Source organism: Oncorhynchus mykiss, unplaced genomic scaffold, assembly GCF_013265735.2.
Source record: "Oncorhynchus mykiss isolate Arlee unplaced genomic scaffold, USDA_OmykA_1.1 un_scaffold_355, whole genome shotgun sequence".
NCBI classification, from domain to species: domain Eukaryota; kingdom Metazoa; phylum Chordata; class Actinopteri; order Salmoniformes; family Salmonidae; genus Oncorhynchus; species Oncorhynchus mykiss.
The window spans coordinates 54,730-68,136 of NW_023493803.1; the positions used below are offsets into that span (position 1 = coordinate 54,730).

General features: G+C 46.0%; 38 non-coding genes and 5 pseudogenes across 38 annotated transcripts; all 43 read right to left on the bottom strand.

Annotated features, from left to right (window-relative positions):
- Positions 1-49: 49 nt before the first annotated feature.
- Positions 50-168, bottom strand: LOC118952690. Its single transcript, XR_005043725.1, has one exon. It is a non-coding gene; the product is annotated as a 5S ribosomal RNA (ribosomal RNA).
- Positions 169-681: 513 nt separating this feature from the next.
- LOC118952697 lies at positions 682-800 on the bottom strand. Its single transcript, XR_005043726.1, has one exon. It is a non-coding gene; the product is annotated as a 5S ribosomal RNA (ribosomal RNA).
- A 177-nt stretch (positions 801-977) lies between these two features.
- On the bottom strand, positions 978-1,096 carry LOC118952699. The gene has a single exon (XR_005043728.1). It is a non-coding gene; the product is annotated as a 5S ribosomal RNA (ribosomal RNA).
- Positions 1,097-1,273: 177 nt separating this feature from the next.
- On the bottom strand, positions 1,274-1,392 carry LOC118952700. The gene has a single exon (XR_005043729.1). It is a non-coding gene; the product is annotated as a 5S ribosomal RNA (ribosomal RNA).
- A 177-nt stretch (positions 1,393-1,569) lies between these two features.
- LOC118952701 lies at positions 1,570-1,688 on the bottom strand. Its single transcript, XR_005043730.1, has one exon. It is a non-coding gene; the product is annotated as a 5S ribosomal RNA (ribosomal RNA).
- A 177-nt stretch (positions 1,689-1,865) lies between these two features.
- Positions 1,866-1,984, bottom strand: LOC118952702. Its single transcript, XR_005043731.1, has one exon. It is a non-coding gene; the product is annotated as a 5S ribosomal RNA (ribosomal RNA).
- A 177-nt stretch (positions 1,985-2,161) lies between these two features.
- LOC118952703 lies at positions 2,162-2,280 on the bottom strand. The gene has a single exon (XR_005043732.1). It is a non-coding gene; the product is annotated as a 5S ribosomal RNA (ribosomal RNA).
- A 177-nt stretch (positions 2,281-2,457) lies between these two features.
- Positions 2,458-2,576, bottom strand: LOC118952264. The gene has a single exon (XR_005043322.1). It is a non-coding gene; the product is annotated as a 5S ribosomal RNA (ribosomal RNA).
- Positions 2,577-2,753: 177 nt separating this feature from the next.
- On the bottom strand, positions 2,754-2,872 carry LOC118952265. Its single transcript, XR_005043323.1, has one exon. It is a non-coding gene; the product is annotated as a 5S ribosomal RNA (ribosomal RNA).
- Positions 2,873-3,049: 177 nt separating this feature from the next.
- On the bottom strand, positions 3,050-3,168 carry LOC118952266. Its single transcript, XR_005043324.1, has one exon. It is a non-coding gene; the product is annotated as a 5S ribosomal RNA (ribosomal RNA).
- A 177-nt stretch (positions 3,169-3,345) lies between these two features.
- Positions 3,346-3,464, bottom strand: LOC118952267. The gene has a single exon (XR_005043325.1). It is a non-coding gene; the product is annotated as a 5S ribosomal RNA (ribosomal RNA).
- A 177-nt stretch (positions 3,465-3,641) lies between these two features.
- LOC118952683 lies at positions 3,642-3,759 on the bottom strand (annotated as a pseudogene).
- A 234-nt stretch (positions 3,760-3,993) lies between these two features.
- On the bottom strand, positions 3,994-4,112 carry LOC118952694 (annotated as a pseudogene).
- Positions 4,113-4,360: 248 nt separating this feature from the next.
- On the bottom strand, positions 4,361-4,479 carry LOC118952268. Its single transcript, XR_005043326.1, has one exon. It is a non-coding gene; the product is annotated as a 5S ribosomal RNA (ribosomal RNA).
- A 177-nt stretch (positions 4,480-4,656) lies between these two features.
- Positions 4,657-4,775, bottom strand: LOC118952270. Its single transcript, XR_005043328.1, has one exon. It is a non-coding gene; the product is annotated as a 5S ribosomal RNA (ribosomal RNA).
- Positions 4,776-4,952: 177 nt separating this feature from the next.
- Positions 4,953-5,071, bottom strand: LOC118952271. The gene has a single exon (XR_005043329.1). It is a non-coding gene; the product is annotated as a 5S ribosomal RNA (ribosomal RNA).
- A 177-nt stretch (positions 5,072-5,248) lies between these two features.
- LOC118952272 lies at positions 5,249-5,367 on the bottom strand. Its single transcript, XR_005043330.1, has one exon. It is a non-coding gene; the product is annotated as a 5S ribosomal RNA (ribosomal RNA).
- A 177-nt stretch (positions 5,368-5,544) lies between these two features.
- Positions 5,545-5,663, bottom strand: LOC118952273. Its single transcript, XR_005043331.1, has one exon. It is a non-coding gene; the product is annotated as a 5S ribosomal RNA (ribosomal RNA).
- A 176-nt stretch (positions 5,664-5,839) lies between these two features.
- Positions 5,840-5,958, bottom strand: LOC118952274. Its single transcript, XR_005043332.1, has one exon. It is a non-coding gene; the product is annotated as a 5S ribosomal RNA (ribosomal RNA).
- A 177-nt stretch (positions 5,959-6,135) lies between these two features.
- On the bottom strand, positions 6,136-6,254 carry LOC118952275. Its single transcript, XR_005043333.1, has one exon. It is a non-coding gene; the product is annotated as a 5S ribosomal RNA (ribosomal RNA).
- A 177-nt stretch (positions 6,255-6,431) lies between these two features.
- LOC118952276 lies at positions 6,432-6,550 on the bottom strand. Its single transcript, XR_005043334.1, has one exon. It is a non-coding gene; the product is annotated as a 5S ribosomal RNA (ribosomal RNA).
- A 177-nt stretch (positions 6,551-6,727) lies between these two features.
- On the bottom strand, positions 6,728-6,846 carry LOC118952277. The gene has a single exon (XR_005043335.1). It is a non-coding gene; the product is annotated as a 5S ribosomal RNA (ribosomal RNA).
- Positions 6,847-7,023: 177 nt separating this feature from the next.
- LOC118952278 lies at positions 7,024-7,142 on the bottom strand. Its single transcript, XR_005043336.1, has one exon. It is a non-coding gene; the product is annotated as a 5S ribosomal RNA (ribosomal RNA).
- A 177-nt stretch (positions 7,143-7,319) lies between these two features.
- Positions 7,320-7,438, bottom strand: LOC118952279. The gene has a single exon (XR_005043338.1). It is a non-coding gene; the product is annotated as a 5S ribosomal RNA (ribosomal RNA).
- Positions 7,439-7,615: 177 nt separating this feature from the next.
- Positions 7,616-7,734, bottom strand: LOC118952281. Its single transcript, XR_005043340.1, has one exon. It is a non-coding gene; the product is annotated as a 5S ribosomal RNA (ribosomal RNA).
- Positions 7,735-7,911: 177 nt separating this feature from the next.
- Positions 7,912-8,030, bottom strand: LOC118952282. Its single transcript, XR_005043341.1, has one exon. It is a non-coding gene; the product is annotated as a 5S ribosomal RNA (ribosomal RNA).
- Positions 8,031-8,207: 177 nt separating this feature from the next.
- Positions 8,208-8,326, bottom strand: LOC118952283. The gene has a single exon (XR_005043342.1). It is a non-coding gene; the product is annotated as a 5S ribosomal RNA (ribosomal RNA).
- Positions 8,327-8,503: 177 nt separating this feature from the next.
- LOC118952284 lies at positions 8,504-8,622 on the bottom strand. The gene has a single exon (XR_005043343.1). It is a non-coding gene; the product is annotated as a 5S ribosomal RNA (ribosomal RNA).
- A 245-nt stretch (positions 8,623-8,867) lies between these two features.
- On the bottom strand, positions 8,868-8,981 carry LOC118952696 (annotated as a pseudogene).
- A 255-nt stretch (positions 8,982-9,236) lies between these two features.
- Positions 9,237-9,355, bottom strand: LOC118952285. The gene has a single exon (XR_005043344.1). It is a non-coding gene; the product is annotated as a 5S ribosomal RNA (ribosomal RNA).
- Positions 9,356-9,532: 177 nt separating this feature from the next.
- LOC118952286 lies at positions 9,533-9,651 on the bottom strand. The gene has a single exon (XR_005043345.1). It is a non-coding gene; the product is annotated as a 5S ribosomal RNA (ribosomal RNA).
- Positions 9,652-9,828: 177 nt separating this feature from the next.
- On the bottom strand, positions 9,829-9,947 carry LOC118952287. Its single transcript, XR_005043346.1, has one exon. It is a non-coding gene; the product is annotated as a 5S ribosomal RNA (ribosomal RNA).
- Positions 9,948-10,124: 177 nt separating this feature from the next.
- LOC118952288 lies at positions 10,125-10,243 on the bottom strand. Its single transcript, XR_005043347.1, has one exon. It is a non-coding gene; the product is annotated as a 5S ribosomal RNA (ribosomal RNA).
- Positions 10,244-10,420: 177 nt separating this feature from the next.
- On the bottom strand, positions 10,421-10,539 carry LOC118952289. The gene has a single exon (XR_005043348.1). It is a non-coding gene; the product is annotated as a 5S ribosomal RNA (ribosomal RNA).
- A 177-nt stretch (positions 10,540-10,716) lies between these two features.
- LOC118952685 lies at positions 10,717-10,832 on the bottom strand (annotated as a pseudogene).
- A 253-nt stretch (positions 10,833-11,085) lies between these two features.
- On the bottom strand, positions 11,086-11,204 carry LOC118952290. Its single transcript, XR_005043349.1, has one exon. It is a non-coding gene; the product is annotated as a 5S ribosomal RNA (ribosomal RNA).
- Positions 11,205-11,381: 177 nt separating this feature from the next.
- On the bottom strand, positions 11,382-11,500 carry LOC118952292. Its single transcript, XR_005043351.1, has one exon. It is a non-coding gene; the product is annotated as a 5S ribosomal RNA (ribosomal RNA).
- Positions 11,501-11,676: 176 nt separating this feature from the next.
- Positions 11,677-11,795, bottom strand: LOC118952293. The gene has a single exon (XR_005043352.1). It is a non-coding gene; the product is annotated as a 5S ribosomal RNA (ribosomal RNA).
- Positions 11,796-11,972: 177 nt separating this feature from the next.
- LOC118952294 lies at positions 11,973-12,091 on the bottom strand. Its single transcript, XR_005043353.1, has one exon. It is a non-coding gene; the product is annotated as a 5S ribosomal RNA (ribosomal RNA).
- A 177-nt stretch (positions 12,092-12,268) lies between these two features.
- On the bottom strand, positions 12,269-12,387 carry LOC118952295. Its single transcript, XR_005043354.1, has one exon. It is a non-coding gene; the product is annotated as a 5S ribosomal RNA (ribosomal RNA).
- Positions 12,388-12,564: 177 nt separating this feature from the next.
- LOC118952691 lies at positions 12,565-12,679 on the bottom strand (annotated as a pseudogene).
- A 245-nt stretch (positions 12,680-12,924) lies between these two features.
- Positions 12,925-13,043, bottom strand: LOC118952296. Its single transcript, XR_005043355.1, has one exon. It is a non-coding gene; the product is annotated as a 5S ribosomal RNA (ribosomal RNA).
- A 177-nt stretch (positions 13,044-13,220) lies between these two features.
- On the bottom strand, positions 13,221-13,339 carry LOC118952297. The gene has a single exon (XR_005043356.1). It is a non-coding gene; the product is annotated as a 5S ribosomal RNA (ribosomal RNA).
- Between the last annotated feature and the right edge of the window lie 68 nt (positions 13,340-13,407).

The window sequence follows — 13,407 nt, forward strand, 5'->3', positions numbered from 1 at the left end:
GTGGGAAAAAACGGACAAAGAGTTGAAATTCCACAAGGCAGTGACAAAAAGCTTACAGCACCTGGTATTCCCAGGCGGTCTCCCATCCAAGTACTAACCAGGCCCGACCCTGCTTAGCTTCCGAGATCGGACGAGATCAGGCGTACTCAGGCCGGTGTGGCCGTAAGCGAAAGGCAATCTCAAAAAGTGGATGAAATTGCATATACTGTAGCCATAATTTGTAGCACAGATTGTTGGATGAAATACAAACTAACCTTGCTTACTTATTTCAAAGCGAGGGCACATATTTCAGCCTTGTGGGAAAAAACGGACAAAGAGTTGAAATTCCACAAGGCAGTGACAAAAAGCTTACAGCACCTGGTATTCCCAGGCGGTCTCCCATCCAAGTACTAACCAGGCCCGACCCTGCTTAGCTTCCGAGATCGGACGAGATCAGGCGTACTCAGGCGTATCTCTTGGGCACGGTCAAAGTGAGCCGTAACAGCTGTTGCATTTCCAATTTAGATAATCTTTGTGTCAAAAAGTGGAGAAATTGCATATACTGTAGCCATAATTTGTAGCACAGATTGTTGGATGAAATACAAACTAACCTTGCTTACTTATTTCAAAGCGAGGGCACATATTTCAGCCTTGTGGGAAAAAACGGACAAAGAGTTGAAATTCCACAAGGCAGTGACAAAAAGCTTACAGCACCTGGTATTCCCAGGCGGTCTCCCATCCAAGTACTAACCAGGCCCGACCCTGCTTAGCTTCCGAGATCGGACGAGATCAGGCGTACTCAGGCCGGTGTGGCCGTAAGCGAAAGGCAATCTCAAAAAGTGGATGAAATTGCATATACTGTAGCCATAATTTGTAGCACAGATTGTTGGATGAAATACAAACTAACCTTGCTTACTTATTTCAAAGCGAGGGCACATATTTCAGCCTTGTGGGAAAAAACGGACAAAGAGTTGAAATTCCACAAGGCAGTGACAAAAAGCTTACAGCACCTGGTATTCCCAGGCGGTCTCCCATCCAAGTACTAACCAGGCCCGACCCTGCTTAGCTTCCGAGATCGGACGAGATCAGGCGTACTCAGGCCGGTGTGGCCGTAAGCGAAAGGCAATCTCAAAAAGTGGATGAAATTGCATATACTGTAGCCATAATTTGTAGCACAGATTGTTGGATGAAATACAAACTAACCTTGCTTACTTATTTCAAAGCGAGGGCACATATTTCAGCCTTGTGGGAAAAAACGGACAAAGAGTTGAAATTCCACAAGGCAGTGACAAAAAGCTTACAGCACCTGGTATTCCCAGGCGGTCTCCCATCCAAGTACTAACCAGGCCCGACCCTGCTTAGCTTCCGAGATCGGACGAGATCAGGCGTACTCAGGCCGGTGTGGCCGTAAGCGAAAGGCAATCTCAAAAAGTGGATGAAATTGCATATACTGTAGCCATAATTTGTAGCACAGATTGTTGGATGAAATACAAACTAACCTTGCTTACTTATTTCAAAGCGAGGGCACATATTTCAGCCTTGTGGGAAAAAACGGACAAAGAGTTGAAATTCCACAAGGCAGTGACAAAAAGCTTACAGCACCTGGTATTCCCAGGCGGTCTCCCATCCAAGTACTAACCAGGCCCGACCCTGCTTAGCTTCCGAGATCGGACGAGATCAGGCGTACTCAGGCCGGTGTGGCCGTAAGCGAAAGGCAATCTCAAAAAGTGGATGAAATTGCATATACTGTAGCCATAATTTGTAGCACAGATTGTTGGATGAAATACAAACTAACCTTGCTTACTTATTTCAAAGCGAGGGCACATATTTCAGCCTTGTGGGAAAAAACGGACAAAGAGTTGAAATTCCACAAGGCAGTGACAAAAAGCTTACAGCACCTGGTATTCCCAGGCGGTCTCCCATCCAAGTACTAACCAGGCCCGACCCTGCTTAGCTTCCGAGATCGGACGAGATCAGGCGTACTCAGGCCGGTGTGGCCGTAAGCGAAAGGCAATCTCAAAAAGTGGATGAAATTGCATATACTGTAGCCATAATTTGTAGCACAGATTGTTGGATGAAATACAAACTAACCTTGCTTACTTATTTCAAAGCGAGGGCACATATTTCAGCCTTGTGGGAAAAAACGGACAAAGAGTTGAAATTCCACAAGGCAGTGACAAAAAGCTTACAGCACCTGGTATTCCCAGGCGGTCTCCCATCCAAGTACTAACCAGGCCCGACCCTGCTTAGCTTCCGAGATCGGACGAGATCAGGCGTACTCAGGCCGGTGTGGCCGTAAGCGAAAGGCAATCTCAAAAAGTGGATGAAATTGCATATACTGTAGCCATAATTTGTAGCACAGATTGTTGGATGAAATACAAACTAACCTTGCTTACTTATTTCAAAGCGAGGGCACATATTTCAGCCTTGTGGGAAAAAACGGACAAAGAGTTGAAATTCCACAAGGCAGTGACAAAAAGCTTACAGCACCTGGTATTCCCAGGCGGTCTCCCATCCAAGTACTAACCAGGCCCGACCCTGCTTAGCTTCCGAGATCGGACGAGATCAGGCGTACTCAGGCCGGTGTGGCCGTAAGCGAAAGGCAATCTCAAAAAGTGGATGAAATTGCATATACTGTAGCCATAATTTGTAGCACAGATTGTTGGATGAAATACAAACTAACCTTGCTTACTTATTTCAAAGCGAGGGCACATATTTCAGCCTTGTGGGAAAAAACGGACAAAGAGTTGAAATTCCACAAGGCAGTGACAAAAAGCTTACAGCACCTGGTATTCCCAGGCGGTCTCCCATCCAAGTACTAACCAGGCCCGACCCTGCTTAGCTTCCGAGATCGGACGAGATCAGGCGTACTCAGGCCGGTGTGGCCGTAAGCGAAAGGCAATCTCAAAAAGTGGATGAAATTGCATATACTGTAGCCATAATTTGTAGCACAGATTGTTGGATGAAATACAAACTAACCTTGCTTACTTATTTCAAAGCGAGGGCACATATTTCAGCCTTGTGGGAAAAAACGGACAAAGAGTTGAAATTCCACAAGGCAGTGACAAAAAGCTTACAGCACCTGGTATTCCCAGGCGGTCTCCCATCCAAGTACTAACCAGGCCCGACCCTGCTTAGCTTCCGAGATCGGACGAGATCAGGCGTACTCAGGCCGGTGTGGCCGTAAGCGAAAGGCAATCTCAAAAAGTGGATGAAATTGCATATACTGTAGCCATAATTTGTAGCACAGATTGTTGGATGAAATACAAACTAACCTTGCTTACTTATTTCAAAGCGAGGGCACATATTTCAGCCTTGTGGGAAAAAACGGACAAAGAGTTGAAATTCCACAAGGCAGTGACAAAAAGCTTACAGCACCTGGTATTCCCAGGCGGTCTCCCATCCAAGTACTAACCAGGCCCGACCCTGCTTAGCTTCCGAGATCGGACGAGATCAGGCGTACTCAGGCCGGTGTGGCCGTAAGCGAAAGGCAATCTCAAAAAGTGGATGAAATTGCATATACTGTAGCCATAATTTGTAGCACAGATTGTTGGATGAAATACAAACTAACCTTGCTTACTTATTTCAAAGCGAGGGCACATATTTCAGCCTTGTGGGAAAAAACGGACAAAGAGTTGAAATTCCACAAGGCAGTGACAAAAAGCTTACAGCACCTGGTATTCCCAGGCGGTCTCCCATCCAAGTACTAACCAGGCCCGACCCTGCTTAGCTTCCGAGATCGGACGAGATCAGGCGTACTCAGGCCGTGTGGCCGTAAGGAAACTATCTCTTGGTGCACTATGTAAAGTCAAAGTGAGCTGATTAACAGCTGTTGCTCAAGATAAGTGGTCACTCAAAAGTGAAATTGCATATACTGTAGCCATAATTTGTAGCACAGATTGTTGGATGAAATACAAACTAACCTTGCTTACTTATTTCAAAGCGAGGGCACATATTTCAGCCTTGTGGGAAAAAACGGACAAAGAGTTGAAATTCCACAAGGCAGTGACAAAAAGCTTACAGCACCTGGTATTCCCAGGCGGTCTCCCATCCAAGTACTAACCAGGCCCGACCCTGCTTAGCTTCCGAGATCGGACGAGATCAGGCGTACTCAGGCCGGTGGTGAAACTATCTCTTGGTGCACTATGTAAGTCAAAGTGAGCCTGATTAACAGCTGTTGCATTTCCACCATTTAGATAAGCATCTTTGTGTCACTCAAAAAGTGGAAGAAATTGCATATACTGTAGCCATAATTTGTAGCACAGATTGTTGGATGAAATACAAACTAACCTTGCTTACTTATTTCAAAGCGAGGGCACATATTTCAGCCTTGTGGGAAAAAACGGACAAAGAGTTGAAATTCCACAAGGCAGTGACAAAAAGCTTACAGCACCTGGTATTCCCAGGCGGTCTCCCATCCAAGTACTAACCAGGCCCGACCCTGCTTAGCTTCCGAGATCGGACGAGATCAGGCGTACTCAGGCCGGTGTGGCCGTAAGCGAAAGGCAATCTCAAAAAGTGGATGAAATTGCATATACTGTAGCCATAATTTGTAGCACAGATTGTTGGATGAAATACAAACTAACCTTGCTTACTTATTTCAAAGCGAGGGCACATATTTCAGCCTTGTGGGAAAAAACGGACAAAGAGTTGAAATTCCACAAGGCAGTGACAAAAAGCTTACAGCACCTGGTATTCCCAGGCGGTCTCCCATCCAAGTACTAACCAGGCCCGACCCTGCTTAGCTTCCGAGATCGGACGAGATCAGGCGTACTCAGGCCGGTGTGGCCGTAAGCGAAAGGCAATCTCAAAAAGTGGATGAAATTGCATATACTGTAGCCATAATTTGTAGCACAGATTGTTGGATGAAATACAAACTAACCTTGCTTACTTATTTCAAAGCGAGGGCACATATTTCAGCCTTGTGGGAAAAAACGGACAAAGAGTTGAAATTCCACAAGGCAGTGACAAAAAGCTTACAGCACCTGGTATTCCCAGGCGGTCTCCCATCCAAGTACTAACCAGGCCCGACCCTGCTTAGCTTCCGAGATCGGACGAGATCAGGCGTACTCAGGCCGGTGTGGCCGTAAGCGAAAGGCAATCTCAAAAAGTGGATGAAATTGCATATACTGTAGCCATAATTTGTAGCACAGATTGTTGGATGAAATACAAACTAACCTTGCTTACTTATTTCAAAGCGAGGGCACATATTTCAGCCTTGTGGGAAAAAACGGACAAAGAGTTGAAATTCCACAAGGCAGTGACAAAAAGCTTACAGCACCTGGTATTCCCAGGCGGTCTCCCATCCAAGTACTAACCAGGCCCGACCCTGCTTAGCTTCCGAGATCGGACGAGATCAGGCGTACTCAGGCCGGTGTGGCCGTAAGCGAAAGGCAATCTCAAAAAGTGGATGAAATTGCATATACTGTAGCCATAATTTGTAGCACAGATTGTTGGATGAAATACAAACTAACCTTGCTTACTTATTTCAAAGCGAGGGCACATATTTCAGCCTTGTGGGAAAAAACGGACAAAGAGTTGAAATTCCACAAGGCAGTGACAAAAAGCTTACAGCACCTGGTATTCCCAGGCGGTCTCCCATCCAAGTACTAACCAGGCCCGACCCTGCTTAGCTTCCGAGATCGGACGAGATCAGGCGTACTCAGGCCGGTGTGGCCGTAAGCGAAAGGCAATCTCAAAAGTGGATGAAATTGCATATACTGTAGCCATAATTTGTAGCACAGATTGTTGGATGAAATACAAACTAACCTTGCTTACTTATTTCAAAGCGAGGGCACATATTTCAGCCTTGTGGGAAAAAACGGACAAAGAGTTGAAATTCCACAAGGCAGTGACAAAAAGCTTACAGCACCTGGTATTCCCAGGCGGTCTCCCATCCAAGTACTAACCAGGCCCGACCCTGCTTAGCTTCCGAGATCGGACGAGATCAGGCGTACTCAGGCCGGTGTGGCCGTAAGCGAAAGGCAATCTCAAAAAGTGGATGAAATTGCATATACTGTAGCCATAATTTGTAGCACAGATTGTTGGATGAAATACAAACTAACCTTGCTTACTTATTTCAAAGCGAGGGCACATATTTCAGCCTTGTGGGAAAAAACGGACAAAGAGTTGAAATTCCACAAGGCAGTGACAAAAAGCTTACAGCACCTGGTATTCCCAGGCGGTCTCCCATCCAAGTACTAACCAGGCCCGACCCTGCTTAGCTTCCGAGATCGGACGAGATCAGGCGTACTCAGGCCGGTGTGGCCGTAAGCGAAAGGCAATCTCAAAAAGTGGATGAAATTGCATATACTGTAGCCATAATTTGTAGCACAGATTGTTGGATGAAATACAAACTAACCTTGCTTACTTATTTCAAAGCGAGGGCACATATTTCAGCCTTGTGGGAAAAAACGGACAAAGAGTTGAAATTCCACAAGGCAGTGACAAAAAGCTTACAGCACCTGGTATTCCCAGGCGGTCTCCCATCCAAGTACTAACCAGGCCCGACCCTGCTTAGCTTCCGAGATCGGACGAGATCAGGCGTACTCAGGCCGGTGTGGCCGTAAGCGAAAGGCAATCTCAAAAAGTGGATGAAATTGCATATACTGTAGCCATAATTTGTAGCACAGATTGTTGGATGAAATACAAACTAACCTTGCTTACTTATTTCAAAGCGAGGGCACATATTTCAGCCTTGTGGGAAAAAACGGACAAAGAGTTGAAATTCCACAAGGCAGTGACAAAAAGCTTACAGCACCTGGTATTCCCAGGCGGTCTCCCATCCAAGTACTAACCAGGCCCGACCCTGCTTAGCTTCCGAGATCGGACGAGATCAGGCGTACTCAGGCCGGTGTGGCCGTAAGCGAAAGGCAATCTCAAAAAGTGGATGAAATTGCATATACTGTAGCCATAATTTGTAGCACAGATTGTTGGATGAAATACAAACTAACCTTGCTTACTTATTTCAAAGCGAGGGCACATATTTCAGCCTTGTGGGAAAAAACGGACAAAGAGTTGAAATTCCACAAGGCAGTGACAAAAAGCTTACAGCACCTGGTATTCCCAGGCGGTCTCCCATCCAAGTACTAACCAGGCCCGACCCTGCTTAGCTTCCGAGATCGGACGAGATCAGGCGTACTCAGGCCGGTGTGGCCGTAAGCGAAAGGCAATCTCAAAAAGTGGATGAAATTGCATATACTGTAGCCATAATTTGTAGCACAGATTGTTGGATGAAATACAAACTAACCTTGCTTACTTATTTCAAAGCGAGGGCACATATTTCAGCCTTGTGGGAAAAAACGGACAAAGAGTTGAAATTCCACAAGGCAGTGACAAAAAGCTTACAGCACCTGGTATTCCCAGGCGGTCTCCCATCCAAGTACTAACCAGGCCCGACCCTGCTTAGCTTCCGAGATCGGACGAGATCAGGCGTACTCAGGCCGGTGTGGCCGTAAGCGAAAGGCAATCTCAAAAAGTGGATGAAATTGCATATACTGTAGCCATAATTTGTAGCACAGATTGTTGGATGAAATACAAACTAACCTTGCTTACTTATTTCAAAGCGAGGGCACATATTTCAGCCTTGTGGGAAAAAACGGACAAAGAGTTGAAATTCCACAAGGCAGTGACAAAAAGCTTACAGCACCTGGTATTCCCAGGCGGTCTCCCATCCAAGTACTAACCAGGCCCGACCCTGCTTAGCTTCCGAGATCGGACGAGATCAGGCGTACTCAGGCCGGTGTGGCCGTAAGCGAAAGGCAATCTCAAAAAGTGGATGAAATTGCATATACTGTAGCCATAATTTGTAGCACAGATTGTTGGATGAAATACAAACTAACCTTGCTTACTTATTTCAAAGCGAGGGCACATATTTCAGCCTTGTGGGAAAAAACGGACAAAGAGTTGAAATTCCACAAGGCAGTGACAAAAAGCTTACAGCACCTGGTATTCCCAGGCGGTCTCCCATCCAAGTACTAACCAGGCCCGACCCTGCTTAGCTTCCGAGATCGGACGAGATCAGGCGTACTCAGGCCGGTGTGGCCGTAAGCGAAAGGCAATCTCAAAAAGTGGATGAAATTGCATATACTGTAGCCATAATTTGTAGCACAGATTGTTGGATGAAATACAAACTAACCTTGCTTACTTATTTCAAAGCGAGGGCACATATTTCAGCCTTGTGGGAAAAAACGGACAAAGAGTTGAAATTCCACAAGGCAGTGACAAAAAGCTTACAGCACCTGGTATTCCCAGGCGGTCTCCCATCCAAGTACTAACCAGGCCCGACCCTGCTTAGCTTCCGAGATCGGACGAGATCAGGCGTACTCAGGCCGGTGTGGCCGTAAGCGAAAGGCAATCTCAAAAAGTGGATGAAATTGCATATACTGTAGCCATAATTTGTAGCACAGATTGTTGGATGAAATACAAACTAACCTTGCTTACTTATTTCAAAGCGAGGGCACATATTTCAGCCTTGTGGGAAAAAACGGACAAAGAGTTGAAATTCCACAAGGCAGTGACAAAAAGCTTACAGCACCTGGTATTCCCAGGCGGTCTCCCATCCAAGTACTAACCAGGCCCGACCCTGCTTAGCTTCCGAGATCGGACGAGATCAGGCGTACTCAGGCCGGTGTGGCCGTAAGCGAAACTAGGCACGTAAAGTCAAAGTGAGCTGATTAACAGCTGTTGCATTTCCACCATTTAGATAAGCATCTTTGTGTCACTCAAAAGTGGAAGAAATTGCATATACTGTAGCCATAATTTGTAGCACAGATTGTTGGATGAAATACAAACTAACCTTGCTTACTTATTTCAAAGCGAGGGCACATATTTCAGCCTTGTGGGAAAAAACGGACAAAGAGTTGAAATTCCACAAGGCAGTGACAAAAAGCTTACAGCACCTGGTATTCCCAGGCGGTCTCCCATCCAAGTACTAACCAGGCCCGACCCTGCTTAGCTTCCGAGATCGGACGAGATCAGGCGTACTCAGGCCGTGTGTAAGGAAACTATCTCTTGGTGCACTATGTAAAGTCAAAGTGAGCCTGATTAAAGCTGTTGCATTTCCACCATTTAGATAAGCATCTTTGTGTCACTCAAAAAGTGAAGAAATTGCATATACTGTAGCCATAATTTGTAGCACAGATTGTTGGATGAAATACAAACTAACCTTGCTTACTTATTTCAAAGCGAGGGCACATATTTCAGCCTTGTGGGAAAAAACGGACAAAGAGTTGAAATTCCACAAGGCAGTGACAAAAAGCTTACAGCACCTGGTATTCCCAGGCGGTCTCCCATCCAAGTACTAACCAGGCCCGACCCTGCTTAGCTTCCGAGATCGGACGAGATCAGGCGTACTCAGGCCGGTGTGGCCGTAAGCGAAAGGCAATCTCAAAAAGTGGATGAAATTGCATATACTGTAGCCATAATTTGTAGCACAGATTGTTGGATGAAATACAAACTAACCTTGCTTACTTATTTCAAAGCGAGGGCACATATTTCAGCCTTGTGGGAAAAAACGGACAAAGAGTTGAAATTCCACAAGGCAGTGACAAAAAGCTTACAGCACCTGGTATTCCCAGGCGGTCTCCCATCCAAGTACTAACCAGGCCCGACCCTGCTTAGCTTCCGAGATCGGACGAGATCAGGCGTACTCAGGCCGGTGTGGCCGTAAGCGAAAGGCAATCTCAAAAAGTGGATGAAATTGCATATACTGTAGCCATAATTTGTAGCACAGATTGTTGGATGAAATACAAACTAACCTTGCTTACTTATTTCAAAGCGAGGGCACATATTTCAGCCTTGTGGGAAAAAACGGACAAAGAGTTGAAATTCCACAAGGCAGTGACAAAAAGCTTACAGCACCTGGTATTCCCAGGCGGTCTCCCATCCAAGTACTAACCAGGCCCGACCCTGCTTAGCTTCCGAGATCGGACGAGATCAGGCGTACTCAGGCCGGTGTGGCCGTAAGCGAAAGGCAATCTCAAAAAGTGGATGAAATTGCATATACTGTAGCCATAATTTGTAGCACAGATTGTTGGATGAAATACAAACTAACCTTGCTTACTTATTTCAAAGCGAGGGCACATATTTCAGCCTTGTGGGAAAAAACGGACAAAGAGTTGAAATTCCACAAGGCAGTGACAAAAAGCTTACAGCACCTGGTATTCCCAGGCGGTCTCCCATCCAAGTACTAACCAGGCCCGACCCTGCTTAGCTTCCGAGATCGGACGAGATCAGGCGTACTCAGGCCGGTGTGGCCGTAAGCGAAAGGCAATCTCAAAAAGTGGATGAAATTGCATATACTGTAGCCATAATTTGTAGCACAGATTGTTGGATGAAATACAAACTAACCTTGCTTACTTATTTCAAAGCGAGGGCACATATTTCAGCCTTGTGGGAAAAAACGGACAAAGAGTTGAAATTCCACAAGGCAGTGACAAAAAGCTTACAGCACCTGGTATTCCCAGGCGGTCTCCCATCCAAGTACTAACCAGGCCCGACCCTGCTTAGCTTCCGAGATCGGACGAGATCAGGCGTACTCAGGCCGGTGTGGCCGTAAGCGAAAGGCAATCTCAAAAAGTGGATGAAATTGCATATACTGTAGCCATAATTTGTAGCACAGATTGTTGGATGAAATACAAACTAACCTTGCTTACTTATTTCAAAGCGAGGGCACATATTTCAGCCTTGTGGGAAAAAACGGACAAAGAGTTGAAATTCCACAAGGCAGTGACAAAAAGCTTACAGCACCTGGTATTCCCAGGCGGTCTCCCATCCAAGTACTAACCAGGCCCGACCCTGCTTAGCTTCCGAGATCGGACGAGATCAGGCGTACTCAGGCCGGTGTCGTAAGCGAAACTATCTCTTGGTGCTATGTAAAGTCAAAGTGAGCCTGATTAACAGCTGTTGCATTCCACCATTTAGATAAATCTTTGTGTCACTCAAAAAGTGGAAGAAATTGCATATACTGTAGCCATAATTTGTAGCACAGATTGTTGGATGAAATACAAACTAACCTTGCTTACTTATTTCAAAGCGAGGGCACATATTTCAGCCTTGTGGGAAAAAACGGACAAAGAGTTGAAATTCCACAAGGCAGTGACAAAAAGCTTACAGCACCTGGTATTCCCAGGCGGTCTCCCATCCAAGTACTAACCAGGCCCGACCCTGCTTAGCTTCCGAGATCGGACGAGATCAGGCGTACTCAGGCCGGTGTGGCCGTAAGCGAAAGGCAATCTCAAAAAGTGGATGAAATTGCATATACTGTAGCCATAATTTGTAGCACAGATTGTTGGATGAAATACAAACTAACCTTGCTTACTTATTTCAAAGCGAGGGCACATATTTCAGCCTTGTGGGAAAAAACGGACAAAGAGTTGAAATTCCACAAGGCAGTGACAAAAAGCTTACAGCACCTGGTATTCCCAGGCGGTCTCCCATCCAAGTACTAACCAGGCCCGACCCTGCTTAGCTTCCGAGATCGGACGAGATCAGGCGTACTCAGGCCGGTGTGGCCGTAAGCGAAAGGCAATCTCAAAAAGTGGATGAAATTGCATATACTGTAGCCATAATTTGTAGCACAGATTGTTGGATGAAATACAAACTAACCTTGCTTACTTATTTCAAAGCGAGGGCACATATTTCAGCCTTGTGGGAAAAACGGACAAAGAGTTGAAATTCCACAAGGCAGTGACAAAAAGCTTACAGCACCTGGTATTCCCAGGCGGTCTCCCATCCAAGTACTAACCAGGCCCGACCCTGCTTAGCTTCCGAGATCGGACGAGATCAGGCGTACTCAGGCCGGTGTGGCCGTAAGCGAAAGGCAATCTCAAAAAGTGGATGAAATTGCATATACTGTAGCCATAATTTGTAGCACAGATTGTTGGATGAAATACAAACTAACCTTGCTTACTTATTTCAAAGCGAGGGCACATATTTCAGCCTTGTGGGAAAAAACGGACAAAGAGTTGAAATTCCACAAGGCAGTGACAAAAAGCTTACAGCACCTGGTATTCCCAGGCGGTCTCCCATCCAAGTACTAACCAGGCCCGACCCTGCTTAGCTTCCGAGATCGGACGAGATCAGGCGTACTCAGGCCGGTGTGGCCGTAAGCGAAAGGCAATCTCAAAAAGTGGATGAAATTGCATATACTGTAGCCATAATTTGTAGCACAGATTGTTGGATGAAATACAAACTAACCTTGCTTACTTATTTCAAAGCGAGGGCACATATTTCAGCCTTGTGGGAAAAAACGGACAAAGAGTTGAAATTCCACAAGGCAGTGACAAAAAGCTTACAGCACCTGGTATTCCCAGGCGGTCTCCCATCCAAGTACTAACCAGGCCCGACCCTGCTTAGCTTCCGAGATCGGACGAGATCAGGCGTACTCAGGCCGGTGTGGCCGTAAGCGAAAGGCAATCTCAAAAAGTGGATGAAATTGCATATACTGTAGCCATAATTTGTAGCACAGATTGTTGGATGAAATACAAACTAACCTTGCTTACTTATTTCAAAGCGAGGGCACATATTTCAGCCTTGTGGGAAAAAACGGACAAAGAGTTGAAATTCCACAAGGCAGTGACAAAAAGCTTACAGCACCTGGTATTCCCAGGCGGTCTCCCATCCAAGTACTAACCAGGCCCGACCCTGCTTAGCTTCCGAGATCGGACGAGATCAGGCGTACTCAGGCGGTGTCGTAAGCGTATCTCTTGGTGCACGTAAGTCAAAGTGAGCCTGATTAACAGCTGTTGCATTTCACCAAGATAAGCATCTTTGTGTCACTCAAAAGTGGAAGAAATTGCATATACTGTAGCCATAATTTGTAGCACAGATTGTTGGATGAAATACAAACTAACCTTGCTTACTTATTTCAAAGCGAGGGCACATATTTCAGCCTTGTGGGAAAAAACGGACAAAGAGTTGAAATTCCACAAGGCAGTGACAAAAAGCTTACAGCACCTGGTATTCCCAGGCGGTCTCCCATCCAAGTACTAACCAGGCCCGACCCTGCTTAGCTTCCGAGATCGGACGAGATCAGGCGTACTCAGGCCGGTGTGGCCGTAAGCGAAAGGCAATCTCAAAAAGTGGATGAAATTGCATATACTGTAGCCATAATTTGTAGCACAGATTGTTGGATGAAATACAAACTAACCTTGCTTACTTATTTCAAAGCGAGGGCACATATTTCAGCCTTGTGGGAAAAAACGGACAAAGAGTTGAAATTCCACAAGGCAGTGACAAAAAGCTTACAGCACCTGGTATTCCCAGGCGGTCTCCCATCCAAGTACTAACCAGGCCCGACCCTGCTTAGCTTCCGAGATCGGACGAGATCAGGCGTACTCAGGCCGGTGTGGCCGTAAGCGAGAAACTATCTCTTGGGCTATGTAAAGTCAAAGTGAGCCTGAAAAAGATAAGCATCTTTGTGTCAAA